Here is a 24,347-nt window from a genome sequence, read left to right as displayed (position 1 = left end):
TCTATCAGTCATATCATCCTGCGCTGTCGGGCGATTTATTTGAGATCGCGCGTCACTTATAAAGTAGTGCGGAGCAGCAGATGTCCCCTTCACCCTCTCCACCATCCTGGGTGATGGGGACATTGTGATGACTAATAAATTGATGCCTTTCTTGAGAGAGACTGGACTGATCAGAGTGAAGTGACTTTTTTACTGTATGGGTATGATTTTTATCGTCTGTAAATATGTATATATTGTACTATTAATTAGGACTGACAGTTGACATATTTGAAATAGTTCCTCCTTCCCACTGATCTATTTCTAATATTGATGTCCCCTACATTAAAACCAGTTCCTCGCCTGACGGTCACCAGCTGATGAGTGCAAGTGTGCAATATAGAAAGGTATTGGCCACTTGCAGTCGATGGTGGTTGGTTGGACGAGGTCCATCACTTTTTGTACATAATATGTAAATATATTATATCATCTTGTTTAAGTTATTCTAATTAAGGCCGACAGCTGACGTATATGGAAACGTTCCTGACTCGTCTGGTTCTCTTTCATACATTGATGTCCTCTATATTAGGCTGTGCCTCGACTGACAGTCAGCAGGTGATGATTGCAGATAATTAATGTAGAAAGGCATTATATATCTACAATCGATGGTGTTGTCTTGGTCGAGGCTTTTTTACCATTAGTGTAGGTCTAGTTAATTGTCTCTTAGGATTTAGTATAGCTTAGCGGGTATGTCTGTTGCGTGATTAGTTTTAGGGTCTTTCGATTAGGTATTTTTGTTATGAATAATGTAAGGTCAAAACATAAAAAGAGTAAAAAAATAAAAACATAAAAAAAAAAATTAAAAGAAAAATGTATGTACGTGTGCATGAAAATGTCTGTATATATGCATGGAAGTGTGTGTGTGTGTGTGTGTGTGTGTGTGTGTGTGTGTGTGTGTGTGTATATATATATATATATATATATATATATATATATATATATATATATATATATATAGCCTTAATGACCAGGGGCTTTGGCCCCAATGGTCGATAGACGAAAAAAAAAAAAAATCTGATTCCTAAATGATTTGGCTTCGTTATTATTAAAGTTCCTTTATGCTTAGCACAAAAATTTCAACATCGTAAGTCATTTTGCTAAGTATGTCAAGTGCAAACGTATCTCTCGCATTCTTTAAAGATCCTAGAGAGTCGAAAATATTACAAAGTAATTAGTTAAAGTTTTCGCTGAATCCCGGACACGGGCTTGGTTTAGTATCAAGAGGCACGAGGCGGCGACAACCGCCCAGGGGCTTCGGCCCCAATGGTTGATAGGGAAAAAAAAAAAAAAAAAAAAAAAAAAAAAAAACAGACCGCCACTTCTCTTCAACATTGCAGGTTGGTGTTGAACTCTCATCCTCCACCCACTCCCCCCTCTCTCCCTTGTATAATAAGTCATCCATTACGTTCGTGAATTAACTTGGTTATATTTTTCCCCTGATCCCTCTTGTACTGATTAACGAAACCGCCACTTCTCTTCAACATTGCAGATCATCGTGCTTTCAAGCTACTGCTTAGCCGGCGTCATACACAATAAATCCCCCCCCCCCTCTCTTAGTTCATGTAGCCTAATCAAGTCCATTCGACAATTGTCCATTTGATTACTGATCTATTTGAAAATTATATTCAGTTGTACATGAGTCTTGTGTTATACGTATAAATCGCAGGAATATCTTGGTGGTAATCTTTACTTCTTCCAAGTGAGTCCAACTGTGACCACGGGATCAATATATATCCAGGTGTATCAGTATTCTTCGAGTATTAATTTAGGTTTGTAAAAATTCATAATTCTGGAGTTACAGACCGTGATTATATTTTATCTGCTTTGATCGTTCGCAGTTTGTAATCTGTCTCAGTTTTTAATGCTTAGTAAATCTTAGGTTAAGTCATTTTGAAATTCGAGTTTTGTTATTCTCCACGGTATAGTGCAGACGAGATTGAGTGGCCCGCAAAGTGTGCTTAATATCTAATGGCTCACGCACTCTCTTCAAAAGTGCACGCTACCACATTTCCCATAAACCCTCTAATAAGATCACGCTACCTCATTCCCATAAACTCTAATACGATCACGCTACATCATTTCTTATAAATTCTCTAATAAGATCACGCTACCCATTTTCCATAATCTCTAAATTCTGACCATTACAACCTGTGGCCAAAATTCTGGCATTACACTGGTGGCTAAAGCGGTGGGATAAGATATTGTTGTGGGATAAGAAATTGTGGATAAGATATTGTTGTCGGATAAGAAATTGATGTGGGATAGATATTGTTGCAGTTGGTGAGTGAATCGAGATAGAATCCCTTAGTAACAGTACACTGAAAGCCAACTTAATCTCCCGATATTTCTAGAATTAATGATCTTTAATATTCTCCTGGAGGACGAGCACAATTATTCTTCACCTATAATAGAATGAATATCGAGATGGAAGCGCGACTTATGTGTTTTGTGGTTTGGTCTGGTGAATGGAGGAGTAAAGGGGAAGATAAGCTGCTAACGGAATTCGGGTTCACATGTCAAGGAGAACAGAGAGAGACAGTACAGGAATAAAAGTAAACCTCCTCTCCCCCTTTACACCATGAGCTGGCGAGATAGGATGAAATTTAAAATTAAAGAGGAGGAGGAGGAGGAGAAACCTTCATCTAGATCTTGGGTAGTGAATGAATTAGAAAGGTCAGAAACTCAACTGTCCCCCATGAATCCTTGCTATCCTCCATCTTCTAACCCTCATCCAACAATGAGAGCAAAAGGGACCCTCACAAAGCCTCGCGATATCCCGATTCTAGAACTCCATCAGTTACAGGGTATCGATGCACCAGCACGTCTGGAAATGTTTTTTTGAATTAGTTGAACAATGTGATTCTGATGATGTGATGCTCATGCAGATTGTGAAGTGTGGAGTGAGCCCTGAACTTGCCATTTTCATTCACAACAACCAGACAAAGCATCGAGAAGTTTCATGGCTAGCACTTAAGGAATTTCTTCGAACGGAGTTTGCCATTGAAGTCAGTATTGATTGGGCTTGGCAGGAATTAGAATCAATGTGTTATGATTGGATAGAGTCACCCCAGGCTTTCACACACCGTTTGATCTCCCAGCATGCAGTGATAGAACATAAATTCCCTAACGAAAAGTTCCCTAACCGCAACAAAGCAATAAAAAAGAAGCTGTGGTATGGCTTACCTCTCTCATCACGAGAAAAACTCGAGGCATTCCTAGATGATGAGTACCCATTAAAGAAGTCCTAGACAGAGTTGAACATGAACATCAGTTGTTGGAAGTGAGTCAGATCCCTTGTGTGCCTGCCGAGAATCAGCCATTACCGTCCACCTCTGCGAACCAGACAGATCACTCGAGTCCAGCTGGGTCGAAAGACGAAGTGGAAGAACTAAAGCGCCAGGTTTACAAGCTCAGATCTAGCCTAGCACGAGTAAATAAAGGGCAACCTAGCAACTCCAGAACATCTAGTGGTAAATATTGTGCCCATTGTTTAGCTTCATCACATAGTCTTCAAGAGTGTTGGCGGAAACCTCCTCCCGGACATTGTTTTGACTGCCACAGATCTGGATGTCATCGTGGAGACCGTGGGTGTCCTGGACGTAACTCTAAACCTCCAAAACAAAATGACTTTAAATGGAAAGATTCACAAAATCCACACCAGAAGTTATGACTAACCGGTGGTCATACATCCCCCACCATCACTGTAGTGATTAATGGAAAGATAGTAGAAGATATAGTTGATACTGGGAGTAGCTACACTCTAATCAAAGAATCAGCTGTCAAGCGAATTGGTGGAGAAGTAAATACACGGCAAAACCCGCCTAGTTTGCATGGAGTTACAGGCGCCCCTTTAAGAATTTTAGGAAAGCTGCAGGCAGAAATCGGAGTTGGAGACGAGAAGATCCATAAACAGTGGTTCCCGGTAGTGCCAAATTCTTATATTAATACGGATCTGCTCCTAGGTTACAATGTACTAGGTCAAGCTCTTCTCATGTGGGATGGAATAAGGAGAGTCATGGTATGGGGAGGCGCCCCTTATGTTGTGAATCATATTCGCTGACAAAGGAACAAAGTTGAAAGAGTGAAGGCTGACCCAGTCGAACCCTCCAACCCATCACAACACTTCTCGCAAATCAACCTTCTTACCACCATGAAAGTAGATCCATATCAATCTAAGGTTATGCCCATCCTTGTAAGAGAAGACCCAGGCACTAACCTTATCATTTATCCTCAACCTAGGGTCAGTCATCAGTCACCCAATGTTGGTCAAAGTCAGTTCTGAGAATTCATTCTACTTCCTTCTCACTAATGAGACTGAGAAGGTATTTCGTAAGGGCACAATCATTGAATCGTATGAGAGAAGTGATAATCCACCTCCGGGTAGGGTTAATGTCACTCAAATTCACAATGACCTACTCCTGGAAACTGATCAAGTCAGACAAGCGGGGCACGTGTTCAGAGGTTAAAAGAACTGATTGGAGAACTAAACTGGCAACATCTCACTAATGCCCAGCAGTAAAAGTTATCTCAGTTAATTCTTAAGTATGACCCTCTGTTTATTCTCGACAAAAGTGAGTTAGGACTCATCAGAGGCCCTCCTGCTCATATCAAAGTAGCTGATCCTCAACCCAGTCGTGGACCCATGTACTGCTATCCTGAACAAGCAAAACAGATCATTGTGGACATGCTAAAAGATATGGAGGACAGAGAAATCATAGAACGATCTACTGCAGACTTGATGTCACCCACTGTACTTGTAAATAAGTTGGATGGTAGCAAACGCATGTGCCTCGTTCATCATCATGTGAATCAACACCTCGCGAGTGACATCTATCCCCTCCCACATGTGGATGAACTAGCTGAACAAGTAGCCGGACATCAGTATTATGTCACTCTTGATATGCGAGAGGCGTATTTCCAAATTCTGTTGGATGAAGAAAGTCGTGACCTCACTACCTTCAGTGACGGGGTCACATTATACTGCTTTTGACGTCTCCCATTTGGACTTAATTGCTCCCCTGCGATCTTTTCCAGGGGAATGGCTTCAGTACTAGCACCCCTTCTACAGAAGGGGTGAGTTAGAAATGACTTAGACGATTTGATCCTTTGAGCTCCAGACTTCCCCACTTTACTAGACCGCATGAGGCAGCTTTTCCGGTTACTTATTGAAAATGGAGTGAAATTAAATCTCAGTAAATGCAAATTCAGCCTTAAAGAAGTTACCTTCCTAAGTCATCAGATTTCTGCCGAAGGAAGCAAACCTTATCCAAAGAATGTTGAATCGGTCGTAAAGATGAAACCTCCCACCACAGTAAAGGAAGTAAGGCGATTTCTAGGAATGTGCGGGTTTTACAGAAAACACGTTCCATCATTTGCAAAGATTGCTATGCCCCTCACCAACTTAACTAAATCTCGAGTAACATTTACCTGGATGGACGAATGCCAGAAATCTTTTGAACATCTCAAGTCTTGCCTCATGAACGCCTCTGTTTTAGTTAGAGCTCAGGTAGAACAACAGTTCATTCTCACTACAGACGTTAGTAACACTCATGTTGGCGGAGTCCTGAGCCAGATTCAATCAGATGGTACCAACAAGCCGACTGGGCATTTCTCTAAAAAGTTGAACCCCTCTGAGACTTGATATTCAGCGACAGATAAAGAGGCCCTAGCTGTAATCCTTGCGTGTCGTAACTTCCATCATTATCTGTGGGGTACTCATTTTTCTATAGTTACTGATCACCAACCTCTCACTAGTATATTCAAGTGGAAGACTAAATCGCCTCGAATGAATCGATGGATCCTAGAAATGCGAGAATATAACAATGACATCCAGTATCTCAAGGGTAAAATCAATTTTGTAGCAGATCAGTTGTCATGCCCAGTTCGAGTAGTCCGTCCACCTGAAGCAACCTGGCTCGGGTTAGATCGAGAAAAAATGAAGGCCCAGCAAAGAGAAGAACGTGTGGGGAGAACCAGTGCAATATCTCGAAGGTGGTAGAGTTCCCGCCAAGAGACTACCCAAAACCACCTTAGATCAAGTTGCCTTAATAAATGAAGTGTTATATTTTGTGCGGGAGAAGGCAGATGGTAGTCTTCATTACAGCCTCATAGTCCCTCGTGCCTTAGTTGTACAGGTCCTTCAACATGCACATGAGTTAACTGGTCATCTAGATCAAAAGAAAAGTATAAAAAAGGCAGAACAACTATTTTACTGGCAAAGTCTTTAGGTTGATGTTGGTGAATATGTTAAAAAAATGTGTAACTTGTCAGAGAGTCAAAGGAGACACTGGATTGCAGCTACAGTGGAAGGAATTGCCTCCAGTGAAAAAGCCACTGGAGAGGATTGGGATAGATCTCACTGATATGGTTGCTGGAGTCCAGGGTTACCATTACGTTCTTACAGTGCTGGACCATTTTAGGCGATTCGTTAGGTTCTACCTCCTCAAAACAAAACAATCCACACACATCATAGACAAACTCAGGCAGTATGTGGCAGACTATGGCACACCTCGCAGTATCGTCCTGGACAACGGAGGTGAGTTCACCAGCAGAGATTTTCAGCGATTCTGCCAACGATACCAGATCACCCTTTACTACACGACCCCCTATCATCCCCAAGGGAATGGCATCACCGAGCGGATGCATTGGTCCCTGAAGTCAGTCCTCTCTGACCTATGTCAGGGTCACCTTCTCTGATGAACCCAACTGCTCCAGCCATGTCAGATCACCATGAATCAGGCAGTCCATACATCCATGGGACAGCAACCCTACATCGCCTTCTCTCGCCATCCACCTAGGCTGGTTGGTGCACCCTTACCCTCTGTCGACGGTGAGGAAGACGAGTTGGCTGTCGCCCACGCACTCATACGGGAAACGCACCAGATGATGAGTCGGTATAGAGACGTGGCAAACCGAAGGCGGAAAAATCAAATGGTTGGAGTTGGAACCCTTGTGTGGATTAAGAAGGAAACTGTGGCACTTGGTACGTGTCAAAAACTTAATATGAAATGGGATGGTCTGTACCGTGTATTGGACGTGTTGATGGACGGAAGTGTGTATGTGGTAGAAAATGTGTTTGTGGGGAAAAGGGTACAAAGAGCCGCGGTACAAGTGAAGCCCTATTATGGAGGTGAAGAGTGGCTCTTAGAACCCCTGGAAGAGTGCTTTGAACCTGATCCGATTGATGAACAATTACCACCCCATGAGAGACGCCCTCCCCAGAGACTTATTGAAGAATGTTGAGTGTCGGAGCAGGTTATTGCGGTATTAAGTGATGGTTAAGGAAATGTGTGCGGGTCGGATTGTCTGACTGTTGACTGGGACAGTTAGAGTTCAAGAGAAGTTTCATCCACCGAGAGTTCACAGGAGTTTGGGTTATGGACGCAGCCCAGTTCAGTGGGAAATATTGCCTTAATTCGAGGGAAATTCTAGAAACCCCCTCAAGTTACAGTTAACGCGGTCTAGGGTGGAACAGTGACTTCAGGACCTGACAGGCGCTCGTTAATTGCTAGGTGGAGAGCTGGAAGCATAAGAATGAATGGATGAGTGTGAATGAGATTAGTCCATATGTTGTGTGAATGGGAAGCGCTCCTGGGACGATCCTGGCAGCGAGAGTACTGGTCAGTCTGGGTGAGACGACCATGTTGCCACCCAGGCAAGAGGTTGGCTGGGGCATACCTCTCCACTGGATTTCGAGCGTACAGTGACAGAGTAGTGACTCCCTGGGGTACGTGATTTTATTTGTGGACCAACAGGTGCCACTTATAAGAGGAAGAGTTGGGGAAATTTTTGTTCATATAGAGAGGTTCACAGTCAAATTTGGTAAGTCTGTCCTGTCTGCATACACTTCCCTAGGAAATGTAGGTGAATGAATTGAATGTTGACTTTCGATGTTTAAATTTTCTCCTGGAGGAAGGACCCGTGTAGTGCCATAATTTTAAGTACTAGTATAAGTTAGTATAAGCTAGTATTGTAAGTGTGATCTTAGGCATTACTGTAAATATAGTCTGTACGTATGTCAAATGCAAACGTATCTCTCGCATTCTTTAAAGATCCTAGAGAGTTGAAAATATTACAAAGTAATTAGTTAAAGTTTTCGCCGATTCCCGGACACTGTCTTGGTTTAGTATCAAAATGCACGAGGCGGCGACAACCGCCAGACCGCCACTTCCCTTCAACATTGCAGGTTGATGTTGAACTCTCATCTCCCCCCCCCCCTCTCCCTTGTGTAATATGTCATCCTATACGTTCGTGAATTAACTTGGTGATATTTTCCCCTGATCCCTCTTGTACTGATTAACAAGACCGCGACTTCTCTTCAACAGTGAGACTGCCACTTCAACATTGCAGATCATCGTGCGTTGAAGCCACTGCTTAGCCGTCGTCTCACACACTAAATCACCCCCCCCCCCTCTTAGTTCATGTAGCCTAATTACGAATCTATCGGCTGGTCCATTCGATAATTGTCCATTTGATTACTGATCTATTTGAAAATTATATTCAGTTGTCCATGATTCTTGTGTTATACGTGCTAAATCGTAGGAATATCTTGGTGGTAATCTTTACTTCTTCCAAGTGAGTCCAACTGTGACCACGGGATCAATATATCCAGGTGAATCAGTATTCTTCGAGTATTAATTTAGGTTTGTAAAAATTCATAACTCTTGACTGACAGACCGTGATTATATTTTATCTGCTTTGATCGTTCCCAGTTTGTAGAGTAATCTGTCTCAGTTCTTAATGCTTAGTAAATCTAGGTTAAGTCATTTTGAAATTCGAGTTTTGTTATCCTCCATGGTATAGTGCAGACGAGATTGAGTGGCCCGCAAAGTGTGCTTAATATCTAATGGCTCACGCACTCTCTTAAGTGCACACTACCACATTTCCCATAAATTCTCTAATAAGATCACGCTACCAATTTTCCATAATCTCTAAATTCTGACCATTACAACCGGTGGCCAAAATTCTTGCATTACAAAATAACTATTGGTTATTCTTACTGGTGAGGCACGTTGTTCCACTAATCCTGCTCCATTCCCTTCCCTGCCTAGGACTGTACGTACCTTGCCTAATCATTTGATATCCTTCTTAGGACTGTACATACCTCTCTTAGTTATTTGCTTCCTCGTTGGGGATTGTACATACCTCCCCTAGTCATTCGCTTGACTGCCTAGGATTATACATGGCTTCCCTATTCAATTATTTCGATGCCTAGTACTGTACATAACTCCCGTAATCATTTGCTTCACAGGATACAACATTAGTGTAATACCAATGCTGGTCTATTTATTCCAGATATTAAAGCAAGAGTGAGAAGATACCTGCCATTCACAACCAACCTTTGTATGTAAGTGTTTATAGGCCACATTTGATTTCAAGACTTTAGCCCATTATACCAATGCGCATCCATTCCAATATAGTTTTTTTTAATGCAAGAGAGAATGAACCAAAGGCTAGACGTCAGCAAAATCGTTACCTTAAAAAACACCCAAATTCATTATTAGAGTAGTTCATTTTGAGATTTCTGGACACACTGCTCTAAAAAAATTAGTGGTCATAGGCAGAGGGAAATACACCTGGAGGAAGACAGATCCAGAGTTGACAGGCTTCATACATGAAGGACTGGAAGAAGCAGTTAACGCTTGCATTAGACAGATAGTCAGAAAAGGGATGAGAGTTTGCTGACAGACGGGTGCTACCCTCCCCCCCATAGTGGAGAAGGCATGCAAGCAGGTAGTTCAGAAGACCAGTGACCATTGACGTAGCAATACAAAAACAGGTAAAATGACAGTGCAGTGACAAGAAAGATTTTGAAGGGAGTCTAAGAGAAGGAGATTTAATGAAACAAAAAGCCTTTGGTCTTACCCTTTTGAGAAAAGTTTAGTCCAGTCAAATTATGGCATACTGGGGCCGAACCCGGACACAATTGCAACAAAATGATTCCACTTGTATCATGTCCGGATAGGTCCCTAGTATTCCAGAAAAAAAAGTACATATACTAAAATATGTGTGGTGGAACATGGTATAATTTGCATATTTATGCTAATTAGGTAGTCCTCACATTGCAGATTCTATTTTTGCTTATAACTTCCCTGTCAATTGATCAAAATGGACAAATGAGGGGTCTAAACCTGTGTTTTCAGGGTCAGGGAATATGATAGAAACATTAAAAATATGATTGATTATTTCCTTGTATGGAAATTATGATAATTAGCCTGCATTATTCACTGTTATTTACTGTAATCACTTATGGAAAAGGATGAGAAAAAGGCAGGGTATAAGATAGAAGTGGAGGAACGATTGGGCAAATATGAATTGGAGCAGATGGGGGACGTGGAAGGTGTGTGCGGGATATTTACAGAAGAAATATGTGCAGCATGTGATGTGGTGTGTGGGAGGAAGAGAAGACGGAGGGGGGTGCAAGGAACAGCGTGGTGGATTGAAGAGGTGAGACAGGCTGTGTCACAAAAGAAGAAAGCATACAATGAATGGATGAGAAATAGGGACGTGGAAGAAGTTGAGGCGAAAGAGAGAGTTATATGTAGAAAGAAAGAAAGAGGTGAAAAGATTAGTAAGAGAGAGTAAGAAGAGAGTGGATGAGATATTTGGAAGGAATTTGAGTGTAAATTGGAGGGACTGTAAGAAAATGTTCTGGAAAGAGGTGAAGAGTGTAAGACAGGGTGGAAGTGAGGTTAGCAGGGGAGTGAAAGATAAAAATGGTAGATTACTAGTGGAGACGGGAGAAAAAGTGAGCAGATGGAGAGAACACTTTAAGGAATTGTTGAACATACAGGATGGAAGTAATGCGAGTATAAGTGGCCGGGAAATGGCTGGGAGAAGGAGGGAGGTGAGAAGACAGGAAGAAATCAGTAGGATAGAAGTTGTGGAAGCAATGAAGAAAGTTAAATTGGGGAAAGCCCAAGGAATTGATGAAGTGTGTGGTGAAATGCTGAAGCATGGGGGAGAGATAGTAGTAGAATGGATGTGGAAGATGTGCAGATTGGCCTGGGAGGAAGGTAGAGTCCCGGAGGATTGGAAGTCAGGTATAATTATTCCCTTGTACAAAGGAAAAGGGGAAAAAGAAGTGTGTGGTAATCATAGGGGCATTTGTCTACTTAGTGTAATAGGAAAAGTGTATGGTAGGATACTTATTGACAGAGTTAGAGAAAGAACAGAGGAATTAGTTGGAGAAGAACAAGGAGGCTTTAGGAAGGGAAGAGGTTGTGTAGATCAGATATTCATTCTTAGATCTTTAGTGGAAAAGTTTCTAGAGAAGGGAAAGAAGTTGTATGCGGCTTTCATGGATTTGGAGAAAGCATATGACATGGTGGATAGACAAGGATTGTGGAAAGTATTAAGAATGTATGGAGTAGATGGGAGGTTGTTCAATGCTGTGAAGAGTATGTATGATGGTGCTAAGGCTGCAGTGCGTGTGGATGATGAACTAAGTGAATTTTTCTCTTTGAAGGTTGGGTTGAAACAGGGATGTGTCATGTCTCCGTGGTTGTTCAATCTGTACATGGATGGGGTATTAAAAGAGGTACAAGGTAGGGTAGTGGATGTTGAAGTGGCCCTGGTGAGAGAGGATAGTGTTTGAAAACTCCCAGTACTGTTGTTTGCAGATGATACTGTGTTGTTGAGTGAAGACGAAGGGGAGCTGCAAGGCTTGGTGGAATGAGTTTGGGAGAGTATGTAAGAAACGGAATCTAAAGGTGAATGTAGGGAAGAGTAAAGTGATGGTCTTTGAGAGAGGTGAAGTCAGTGAATGTACAGCGAGGTTGGATGGTGAGGAATTGGAAAATGTGAGTAATTTTAAGTACTTGGGTAGTGTGATGAGTAAGGATGGAGGTTTGGAGGGCGAAGTGCTTGAAAGGGTACAGCAGGAAAGAAAGGTTGTTGGTTCTTTGAAAGCAGTGATAAGAAACAGGGAAGTGAGCATGGAAGTGAAAACGTTACTACAAGACAGTATTGTGATACCAACTCTAACGTATGGAAGTGATTCTTGGACGTTGTTGGAAGGACACAAATCAAGAGTGAGAGCAGTGGAAATGAGTTATTTAAGAGGAGCCTGTGGAGTCACATGGAGAGACAGGCTGACGAATGAGGATATAAAGGAGCTTTGTGGTGTGGATGTGGATGTGATAGGAAGCGTTATGAGAAACACACTGAGGTGGTTTGGCCATGTGGAGAGGATGGAGGGTGAGAGACTGACGAAGAGAGTGTATGTGAGTGAGGTGGATGGGGGAAGAGGGAGGGGGAGACCGAGGATGAGATGGAGGGATGGGGTGGAGAGGTATATGAGAGAGGGGGGTGTGAGTTGGGAGCAGGGCAGTGAAATGGCGGGGGACAGGGCGACGTGGAGGCGATTTGTTTGTGGCCACCCCAAACGGGATTGAGGCGTCTGGCAATAGATAGATAGATAGACTTATGGAAGATCCTATATCTGCTTGTAAATTGTTTAACAAAGAGGAATAATGATTCTAAACCATACTTACAAGGTTACTAACTATGACAGAAGTATATTTAAAAATATGCTGCTAATTTCCTTATATGGAATTATGCTAATTAGCCATTTTGTGTCAATGTTACTCGTCGGTTTCAAGAATGTGAGAATGGCTACTTTTATCATTCAAGTAAAAAATTGTGTATGCCAATTGTTTAAAATGATTTTACTCCATTCTTTAAAGATATGCTGATTTAAAAGTTACCTATATAAATATAAAAAGATTTTATTTGATATTAATAAATTTTTATATTAATATTAGACGGTGCATTTGAAGTACACATTCCAGGCATCTACTCCAACTGTTGCATTTAATCATAATGTGGTCAACAGATAAATTTATTCAACAGAGCTTCCAAACATAATGAGGCCGTTTGTGATTTTAAATGCATACTCTGTAACAAGACTATTGATTTTTATGCGTTAGACTGCAATTAAACATGTGAATTGCTTGTGAAATGAAACATTTAAGTAAGTAACTCAAGAAAACAGCAACCTTGTTACATAAAATCCCTTGGTAAATTTACCACAACTCTACATGCCATTTACACGGAGCAGTCCAATATTCACATGGAGGAGTAAATTAAATGTCTCGCTGCAAACTTCTCAGAGAAGTTTACTCATCATCATATTCATCTAGATCAGGTTTGGGTGTGTTCATGCAGCCGACACCTTTGCATTGTCCACATGCCGAGCTGCAATCAAATCCATGAAGACGACATGTGCACCTCCTTGTATTATAGCCAGTTTTGCAGTTGCAGTGGATTATCCCAAGTAGTCCTTTGAGGGCAGGCTCTTTATCAGCCATTACAGGAAGCAGACATTCATCACTTAGTTTCCAACCATACTCCTCAGGGTCCAGATCAGAATTTCCCTTCCATTCTTGGATTTGGTAATACACACGTAAGCTATGGAACTTGGCTGCAGCCGCAGTTGGTGGTAAGGTCTGTGGCTCAATGTGTTTTGAACTAATGGCAACCTTCTCGCAGAAACGTCAATATCTCAGACTGTTGAATCCTTCTCCCTCTGCACCATTGTATATCTGCACAAGAGCGTCCTTTCCCAAGTTTACGATCTCGTGATGAGAAGATGGCTTCTTCTTGACCTTTTTCTGAGCTTTTCCTTTCCCAAGTCCAAATGGCTGGGATGTACTGTCACAACCCAGGACGGCATGTAAAAACAGGAGCATGCTACTTAGATCAGCTCCCAAGGCCAATTTAGTTTTCCTTGTGTCCCAGACACGGTTCTTCTTTGATGACCTTTTCTCTTCAATCATGTGACTCAACATCTGCATGGAAACAGAGAAGAAATAGGAGATCTGTGTCCTCTCTTACAACAACAGTGTCACATGACTGAGCTGATTCAACAGCAGCCAGAACTATCAGTACGTCGGGATCATCTTTCGCATGAATGACTTTGTGTCCAGCATTGGACAAACATTTGCCAAGGAGATTGATGAACCTCTGCTTGTTGGTATCATTTACCAGGAACTCATCCTTTTTCACCTTGTTGATCATCTGACTTGTCAAATTTACTGTTGTGCTAGTTTTTCCGGCTGTTCGCCTCCTATGTGTAGCATCTTCGATGGTTGGTCCACTGTCATATCTGTGAAAGACTATGGTTACATGTTGGTACCTCTTGTTGATGTAATCGACATATAGCTGGCATAGCTCATGGAATGTAAGACCAGGTTGCCATGGAACACAGTGTAGCATTGCCCCACCATCCAATACATATGCTGTTTTGCTGTCCGCAGACGTGAAAAAAGTCTGCTTTTCCGAGGCACTAGCAAGCTCCCAGGCTGCATTTGCAAGAGCAGGCTTGTTGGTCTTCCTGGGAAGGGATGACAATTCAAACAGAGATGCAAGATGACTAAACAGTTCAAACTCAAACAGAGACTTGGGATCCTCATGTTTGTCAGCAAATACCGTCAGTCTCTGGAACAGCTGAGGGTCGACCTGAACCTCTTGTCCATGGACCTTGATAGTAGATCCTGATACCAACGTGATGGCTTGGTCTTTGTAGCAAAATGTGTAGTCCCCCACACTCCTCCCCTTCATGTCGTTCAGGATACTTTCTCCAACGTGTTTTGTGTTGTCAACATTCACGTTGGAATTGGCCAACACAACACTGGAGATACTCTGTAATGAAGGATCAGGGGCAAAGGGATCCCATTCTTTGAGAGTCTCTAAAAGCTTAGAGGTATCTTCAGCATCGCTGTTTTGCCTAGCTTTTGTAACATCCTTGTGTTGTTCACTGGTTAGGTAGTTGAAACCTGTTAACTGTTGCATGGCAAGGTTGATGTTAGCACATGCTGGAGAGGACAACAGCCAAATCAATTGCTGAGATTCGGTCAGGCCTCTACCCCTAGTAAGACCACCAATAGTTTTCAGACTTCGCATGAGCACTTGCTCTATGACGAGGTCAGTGGAGAAGCCTGCCCAGAATCGGTCAGTCCGCCTGATGACATGATACCCCTCCTTGAATTTGGAGTAGATTTCTGGATGCTTATTACACAGTTCCTCCATCTGCTGAAGTTAGAGGTATCCAAACTTGGCATAATGATGATGGCCGGTGGCAGCAAAGAACAGAAGCATGTCCCTTACTGCCTGCAGGTGAAGAAGCCAGTTCCCTGTGCGTGGCATAATGATGATGGCCGGTGGCAGCAAAGAACAGGAGCATGTCCCTTACTGCCTGCAGGTGAAGAAGCCAGTTCCCTGTGCGTTCACCCTTGATGAACTTTCTAAGGATGTCGATCATATCCATATGAAGAATCCAGAGTCGAGCCGTTCTAAGATCTTCCAGTGGTGACTTCTTCTTCTGAAGCTTTGCAATGGTATTATCGATTGCTTTTGAGTCAATTATGTCATCCATTGAACTTTCACCGTTCAATATCTGCTCTAAGAGCTTCCGCACAGCTGACGAGTCATCTTCATGAGGTTGTTCTACCTCCAACACAGCTTCATCTTTTTCGGAGGGTTCACTGATTTGGTACATGTCTGGCAGTGGGACATTGTATGCATTGGCAATCAATTCAGTGCAGCATTCACAAGTAAATGTCCTCGGATGGCCCTGGCAACTGCTTTACCAGTGAGCATATGTTTGACAGCATTCTCGGTGTACACTCTATCAAGGAGTTCTTCAATTTAGAACCTGCCATCAGATATCCACTGCATCCAAGGAAACTCATTTCCATGTGCAGACCACCTAATTGGACAATCATTGACTTCAAGGCACTGTCAACAGGCTCGTGATGGATAATTGTTATGGCCTTCCACCAAAGGGGTTGATCAAAGGTCACAATGGGAATGGTTCCAAGTTTGTTGGCCTGTTGAAAAACGAAATGCAAGGTTGTGTATATACAACACAGGTCACCTGGATACATATCGATCATGGGCATGAACATCACAGCTGATCTTCCTGGATATTCAGCATCATGAAGACCCTGCATCATCCCAGACCAGGCAGGTCTCCGAGAACGTAGCAGGAAGGATGTCTTCCACAGAACATCTGCCTTGACTGTCTGGTCCACTGTTGTTTTGTTGATAAGTTCATCATATGTCAGAGCTTCTTACTTGATGGTTGGGTCTTGAAATATGCGATGTTGATTCTTCCAATTCGTTTTATTTCGTCTACTGTTACCTGAACTCTTGGAACTGGTTTGGATTTGACTTTTCCTGGGGTTACTGCAGCAATTATCCCCATGCCATGAAAGGTGCCATGGCCATCTAGGGTTCGAATGTTGTGGTCTGCATTGTCAGCTACATGTTGCAGAAGTTGACCCGGATTAAGAGGAGGTAATTCAGTTCCCTGGTTAGCCGCTGAACTGCGTTCAAACTTCTGAACTTCAGCATATGAACAGGAGAACCCATGTTCATGAAGAAAGTCTATAAGGAAATGGGAAACAAAAGCATGATGCATCTGTACACAAAGTCCGAGTTGTAATGGTGCAAGAAGCACCCTTGGTCTGGTAGCCTGCGTGATTGCTTGCCCAGTAGATGCCAGTTTTGTCTCAGTGTCATTTCGAACAAATAAATCACGGAGAAAGAGTTCAAGTAAGTCGGGAAGGAAATCGACTCCGTCTTCTGATGACTGAATCTGATATGGACTTGAGTAGAAATCAGAACCACCTCTTGAGCTCTAATCTCGCCTCGAATAAGCTTTGCTGCTGTTTCCACAATCAGCTGCTTGTCATTGTCAGAGTTGTCACTTTTGGGATTTTTTGTAATCATACTAGAATCGATTCTGCGGTTCTGCGAAATGTCACTACATTTGATCTACCATTTAGTACAGTTATGAGGAGGGCATCACCAAAGGTGTCCATGAATTTCCTCTTAGTCTGCTTGGCATTGTGTGGTTCCACATTGGAGCCATGAAGGTATTCCCTCATTTTGTTTACAAGATCACCTAGTGTTAGTTGTTCATCATCGTTTTTTACAAGAAAGTCTTCAACTTTGCTAAAGGCCTTAGCTTGAAGGGTACCTCTGGTCTGCCCGGTCTGCTGGGTTTGGGTTTCTTGCTCCCAAATTGTCCACAAGCGCTGTAGTGCTGAGGAATCTGTTTGCTCGTCCTGAAGTTGACGTTACATGTTTGGTGGTATACAGCATCGGCTGCAAACAAGTCCTGTGCATAGGAAAGTCTACCATCAACTGTTTCAGACCATTCATCCTTGCGTTCCTCGCACAGTTTGGAGAGAGTTTCTGTGAAAACTTTAGTTCTGACCTGAATAACATCGAATCCCCTCTTCTGGCCAGCATACTTTGCAAGTTGTCCACAGAACATACGGTGCTTACTGAACTCAAACTTAGGGGAATCTGATCTCAGTGCACAAATCTTCGGTTGTGAGTCTTGGTCATCAGTCCGTTTGAGATCATAAGCGATGAACGGGTGTTAGTGTACACACGCCGACACTCTTGATGAACACATTGACAAGGAGCTGCCTGCAAATCATTGCCCCGCTCTTTACTGGTCTTGTTAATCCGGTCTCTTCCCTTGGAATGCAGGGTACTGACAGTTCTACGATCATCTAATGGCTTCTTGCAACACGTTTCAGCTTCCATTTCATTGACATCAGTTAGACTTGGAAAAGTGAGGCTAATTAGCATAATTTCTATATAAGGAAGATATAAATCACACTTTAAATGTTTCTATCACATTTCCTAACCCTGAAAACATGGTTTGTAGTAATTATTTTTCAATTAGGAGCAATTGACAGGCAAAAATAAAAGCTCCTGTAAGCAGTTACGGTGAATAACAGTGAATAATGTAGGCTAATTAGCATAATTTCCATATAAGAAAATAACCAATCATATTTTAAATGTTTCTATCATATTCCCTGACCCTGAAAACATAGGTTTAGACCCCTCATTTGTCCATTTTGAGCAATACACAGGAAAGTTATAAGCAAAAATAGGATCTGCCATGTGAGCATTACCTAATTAGCATAAATATGCAAATCAGACCACACAGATTTTAGTATACTTTTTTCTGGATTACTAGGGACCTATCCGGACATGATACAAGTGGAATCATTTTTGTTGCAATTTTGTCCAGGTTGTCCAACAATTTGACTGAACTGGTTGTAAACAGTGAGCCCCCCTCCCCCCCACACATGAGAGCTGTACTCCCCACAGGGATGAATAAGACCCCTATATAAGTCGACAATTGTGTATGGGTAATGAAGGTACAGAGTCGGTATACTACACCAAATCTCTTAGAAGCATGTAAACACTGAGATTATTCTGTTTCACACCATCGAAAACTGCATACCCATATTATTAATAAAGCATACAAGGATCACTGTAGGCAATAAACATTGCTATATTAGTGGTTAATGATATGCAGATGAATAATAATATTCTGCTTGTTGTAAGCTGTTTCATGTTAGAATTAAAAAAAAAAAAAATCCCTAACTCATGGTTACTTACCGAGTTCTATAACGTAATATTTCAGGCCAAAGGAAATTTTAGACATAAATATTCTTCCCACATTAGTTATTAATCGGCGGTTTACTCTGCACGTCTCTAGTTTAGAATTCACAGAGTTTACAGTGATATGGATCACATTTTTTAATACACATTATGAGTTATGTCTATTGGCTTAACCATAACCTTAAGATGAAGACGTTGTTTTTGGTTCCAGATTTTCGTACAGTATATGTGTAAATACATACATCCATATCATCATCATCAGCAGCAGCCATATGAAAGTCCACTGCTGAACAAAGGCCTCCCCCAACCTTCTCCATGAATTCCTTGACTGAGCCAATCTCTGCCATGTTTTGCCTGCTCACTTCTCTAATCTCTCCATCTTGTGTCTGGTCTTATTCTGTTATGCTTGCAATCTTTTGGAGTCGAGTCAATAAGCCTCTTGCTCTATCGATTATCCCTTACTCTTGGTAAATGATCTTCGCATCTCCATTTATGTTCTTTTATAGCTTCTATAATGTCTCTGAATTTGGTCTGCTTACTCACTCAAGTCGATATTTTCCTGTTTCACAAAGATATTCCAACATTAAACTTTCCATTGAACTTTAAGAACGGATTAGTTTGTCTTCCATTGATTTTGTCAGTTTCCACGTCTCACAACTGTACGTCATAGCTTAGATTATGCATTCATTATACACTTTTTGTTTCATACATGTTACCAATCTACTTCTCATGATGTCTCTATGTTTACCGAAAGCTTTAAGTACAGTTGTACTACTTCCGTTTACTTCGTTTTCATGGTCTTTCGATAGCTTGAGTATTTGACTCAAGTAACTGTTTTCCTAAACTTCAAGAATTTCTTCATTTATTTTGATAACAAAATTTACCACCAATTCATCCGCATCATTCCTCTCACATACTCCCATTCCTATAAATGCTTCTCCATTTATCGATAGACGAGTATACTTGATCTTTTTTTCCTTCATATTATGGGGGATGTTTCACGGTTTCTCCATTCATGCTTACTCATGTATTCTCCCATTCTATCTTTCTGAAAACCTTTTCAAGACTTGCTGTAAATAATTTTGGTGAAATTTTATCACCCTGACTTATCAGTCTTAATTTTCGCTGAGTCTTTTTGTAACTTACCTATAGCAATTCCTTCGCTGTATATATCTTCGAATAGTTTTACAATGTTCTCGGTTACAGCTTGATCCAGCAATGAATTTACATTTGTTGTGTGCTCCACTGAGTCGAAAGCTGTTCCATAATCAGCAGGACCGAAGCAGTTTTCTCCGTTACTTGATTCATTGTGAATTGATGATCAGTAGTCGAACACCCTCTTCCGAATCCTACCTGTTCAAGTGGTTGGTTTTCGTCCAAAAATGTTTTTATTCTGTCGGGAAGGACTTTAGTGAAAGGTTTATAAAGAACTGGTAACAAGTTAATAGGTCGATGGTAACTAAAATCATTAAGAGATCATGTAGCGCAAAATAACTATTGCTTTTCGCCATGTTTTGGGATTTTTTTTTCTTTATACATTGGATAAAGAAGTGGTGATGCCACTTTTGAACTTCTATTCCTGCATCCGACATAAAATTGGTAAAAAAAAAAAAAAAAGAGAGAGAGAGAGAAAAGCAAGGAGAATCGAAAACCGGAGATTAATGATCTAGCAGAACGAAAAAGGAAGAACGGCTTTGGAGTATAGATGGGTACAACAAGAGGGAAGCGAGAGGAAATAAGAAATATTGAGAGGTAGTTTAATACATGAGAAAATTTTGAAACAAAGGCACCGAAATATCTGATGTTGAAAAAAGAGGCAGTTGGGGATATTTTTTTTTTTTTTTTTTTTTTTTTTTTTTTTGCCTATCGACCATTGGGGCCGGAGCCCCTGGTCATTAAGGCAAAGATATATACATATATATATTAAAATATATATATATATATATATATATATATATATATATATATCCATGCACATGAACATACACACTTTCATGCACACGTACATATATATATATATATATATATATATATATATATATATATATATATATATATATATATACACACACATCCATGCACATGAACATACACACTTTCATGCACACGTACATACATATATATATATATATATATATATATATATATATGCATAATAATTTTTATTTTATTTTTTTGTATTTTTATATTCATTTTTATTTGTTTTAAATTTTTTATATTTTTAAAGGATGTGAAGAGGAAACATACACGCAAGATATAAAAACTAACTGAATACTGTACGAGATGTAGAGCTTTTTTGAAGGGAAAATGAAACTGGAATTTGACAGAGTAGACAATACTGAGAAAAACGTTGTAAGAGAGTGTGAATGAAACTAAAGGAACTAGCAGGAAAAGTATTTTTAGGCATAAAAGGTGATTCGGAGAAAGTCTAAGTCAAACTAAGACATCAAAGGAAGTGATGCAAGAATATGTAACAAAGAAAAAACTGTAAGAAGAAAAACGGGAAAAAACGAGCGCACAAGACCGAGAAGGAAAGGTTGATAAAGAAGAGTTGGTAAAAGACCGATCATGGGGTCACGAATCAAACTGAGTGAATACAGAGCAGAAAAGACTAAGTAAAAGAATGATGGACTGAAAGACAAGGAATGCATAAGGTGAGGCATTATTCTGGAAGGGATGGAAAAAAATTACATAGGCGAAGGTAGATGGGATATGGTTCAAGGAGACACAATGATGGTGGTGTCTGAGGCAGAAACCGTTTGTTCCCATCATCATACTGTTATCTTCATCCATATTTAAGTTACAATTAATATCACAAACTCATAGTGTCTTACTCCTCTCTGTAACAACCTAGAAAAGACCACTGTGTTTGTTGCTGTTACTCTCCCATGTACTACTTCGTCCACTGAACATCTTCATTTCCATTACGGTCACTGTCAGATAAACCCCATTTTTCTCCAGTACAAACTTAGTGGGTAGGATAAAGAAACAGAAGAATGGAAAAGAAGAAAACTCAGCATCCCCCAACTCACACTTACCACCTGGCCCAGAAACACACCAGCCCCACCCCAACCCACTCCCACCAGCCACCCAATGCTCTCTCGGGTCACGCACCAAATAGTTTTCTCTAAAATTCTTCCAGCAAAGCTCATGGCAGTAAATTCTCTCTCACTCTCACTCTCGTATTTAGGTTCTCCTAAAAACCGTACCCAAATGTTCTCTACTCCTCTTTCCCTGCCGTTAGATGGCTCACACACACACACACACACACACACACACACACACACTTTCTCTCTCTCTCTCTCTCCTTTCCAGTTCCATGATTCAAACTTTTATCTTCCATTTTCTCAGCGTCCCCATTTCTCTTCCTTCTCTTCCGGTTCCGAATCTCATTTCACTTGGATGAACTTGTCTTTTCGATCAATACCCATTTGGCATTCAGATATTTCTCTCCCAGGATTTCCTGTCTCGCCCAGAGTAGGGTTGTGAGGAAGAGGTGGGAGAAAAAGATGAAGGGACTGAAGCTTCGAATGTTGGGGATAAAAAGAACCAGGGTAGCATCCATCAGATCAGAGTGGAAAAAGCTGGAAGAGGGATGATAACTCATTTTTCAATCACTCACCTACCTACCTGCACCAATATACTTTAATTTTTGTTGCACCCACAGGGGCAAGCAGATATACTTCATGTCCCAAGGATTGTCGTTTCCCCATTCACCAAGTTACTGCACTTTCTTGAAGAATGGGGCTAAGACCTTATAGGGAGAAGTATAAGGAAAACGAAATTTTGCACAGTGGTAGACTTCCCTCTGGGCGAGGTGTCTGGCAGGACGTGACCCCAGAGGGCCACCCACCACGAGGCCAGCGGCCCGTGTGTGTCTCACTCAAAACCATTTGCAACGGCCAGTTTTTTACATAGGGACACGAATTTTTGCACAGTGGTAGAGTTTCCCTCACCCCAGGGAGGGTGGTTTCCCGTGATCTCAGATAAAATCGTTACACAGTCAGAATCTTTAAGCAAAGAATATGAAAGTATGCATGTTGATACATGTTCAGCAAGGACACGTTTGGGGAAAGGTGCAACCACCTAGGGCCGTCGCTCAGTGGAAGAATGCAGCCTCCACGTGTCGTGGTACAGCTATTCGGCACAGCCATAGCTTTATCGTAGGAACACGAAATTTTGCATATTGGTAGGCGTTTAAACCAGCCACGTTTTAGGCAGGGTGACACTTCTGATGACCACCACATACGGGAGAGTGGGGTGGGGGACATCTCCCAGGAGATAAATGCCAAAAAAAATTTTACTTAAGAACATGAAATTGTTCACAGTTGTAGCATGTTACTGTTGACATGATTAAGTGGGGTAAAACCCTCAAAGGCCACTTTCGGAAGGAGGAGGGTCCCGGGGTTCCTGGCCAACATCTTTATGCATGGTAATGGTTTTTATACTAGGAACACAAAATTTTGCATACTTTTAGTCGTTCACCCCAGCCACGTATTAGACAGTATAGGATCTCGCATGGCCACCCCTCATAGGGAAAGCGTGCCCCTAGGAGGGACAACGCCTTACTTTATTTGTTGGTGACCTTCACTCAAACCAGACTTCATAGAAGCTGGGATCCCTGTGGTTCGTTCGTGTGTCTCTTCCGTAAATAATTATATATAATTATTTCTTTCCGTTTACAATATTGAGGGAGCGGGTACAGTTATGAAATGTGCCCTTTGTCTTGTTGGGCAATACTGTCAGCCCCAGTAGGTAATATTGCAGTGTTAGGTAATAACAATATTAACTACCTAATCTGAACATTGACTTACCTCAGAATGGAGCCATGATGGCCTGGTGGGAGAGTGTTCATTTGACGATCTAAGTGGTCTCCGACGAAGGAGATCGAAATCTAAACCAAGGTTGATGCTTACTGTGGGTGCTGTTAGTGTATTTTTTCATAAGTTCGTATATGTTTTAAACCTGGGCATTCATAAAAACGATAAATACAAAGGTTGGCACAAACAAGCGTAATTATTTAATTTGAAAACACTGAAAGTAAAAATGAAAAATAGCAAAGAAATTGAAACTATCTAGTGAATGCATAAAAAGCAAAAAATTCTCTCTCTCTCTCTCTCTCTCTCATTCGTACTTTCTCTGAGGAAATTGTAGAGAACTGTATGGGGGAGTGTGGTGTGTTTTTGTGGTGGCAGTAACCGTTTGGCGGAGACCTGACTAAGGCTGACGTTCGTTGATGCAGTGGCGGATAATCATATTACGTTATCAAACCATTATTAAATTTTCCATCATCAATCAGTGACTGTCATATAGGGTATGTGTTCCTTCCACTTGCTTCATTAAAAGGTAGTGAACTCGACCTAAAATTTAATGAGAACTTCGAAATCTGTTTGGCAGTAAGTAAATAGGCTGGAATCTCACGTCGTTATTATAATTATAGTAGCTCGTTTCTCTGTCAAAAACTGATGCTATCTGATTTAACAATATTTGTCTTTTGTCAACAAGATTTTATAATTATTGCTAACTGCATTAACTGATAAGAGTAAAACATTTGAATCAGTTGAAATAACGGCAAAAATGCGGGCAGTTCGAGGACAAAGCTGAAAAGAAGCTTGAGTATATTTACTGCAAGACATTCATTAACACACCTGTACGATTATATTATAAAAGAATTCCTAGAAAAGGCCAATAAGGAGAGGTTGTAGACAGGAGAAAGTATAGTAGTTTATCATTCTTATTCACTGCATGTCTAGAGGACGTTTCAAGAAATTTATATTTGTTTGACGTATGAATTAACGTTAATAACGAATCATTGAGTGATTATCCAATTACTGATAACATAATCTTTTTTTGCGATTCAAGGAATGAACTGCAAGAAT

Source organism: Coenobita brevimanus, chromosome 68, assembly GCF_032717465.1.
Source record: "Coenobita brevimanus isolate Jiangsu-jjx chromosome 68, ASM3271746v2, whole genome shotgun sequence".
NCBI classification, from domain to species: Eukaryota; Metazoa; Arthropoda; class Malacostraca; order Decapoda; family Coenobitidae; genus Coenobita; species Coenobita brevimanus.
Note: the sequence above shows the minus strand (reverse complement) of the source record.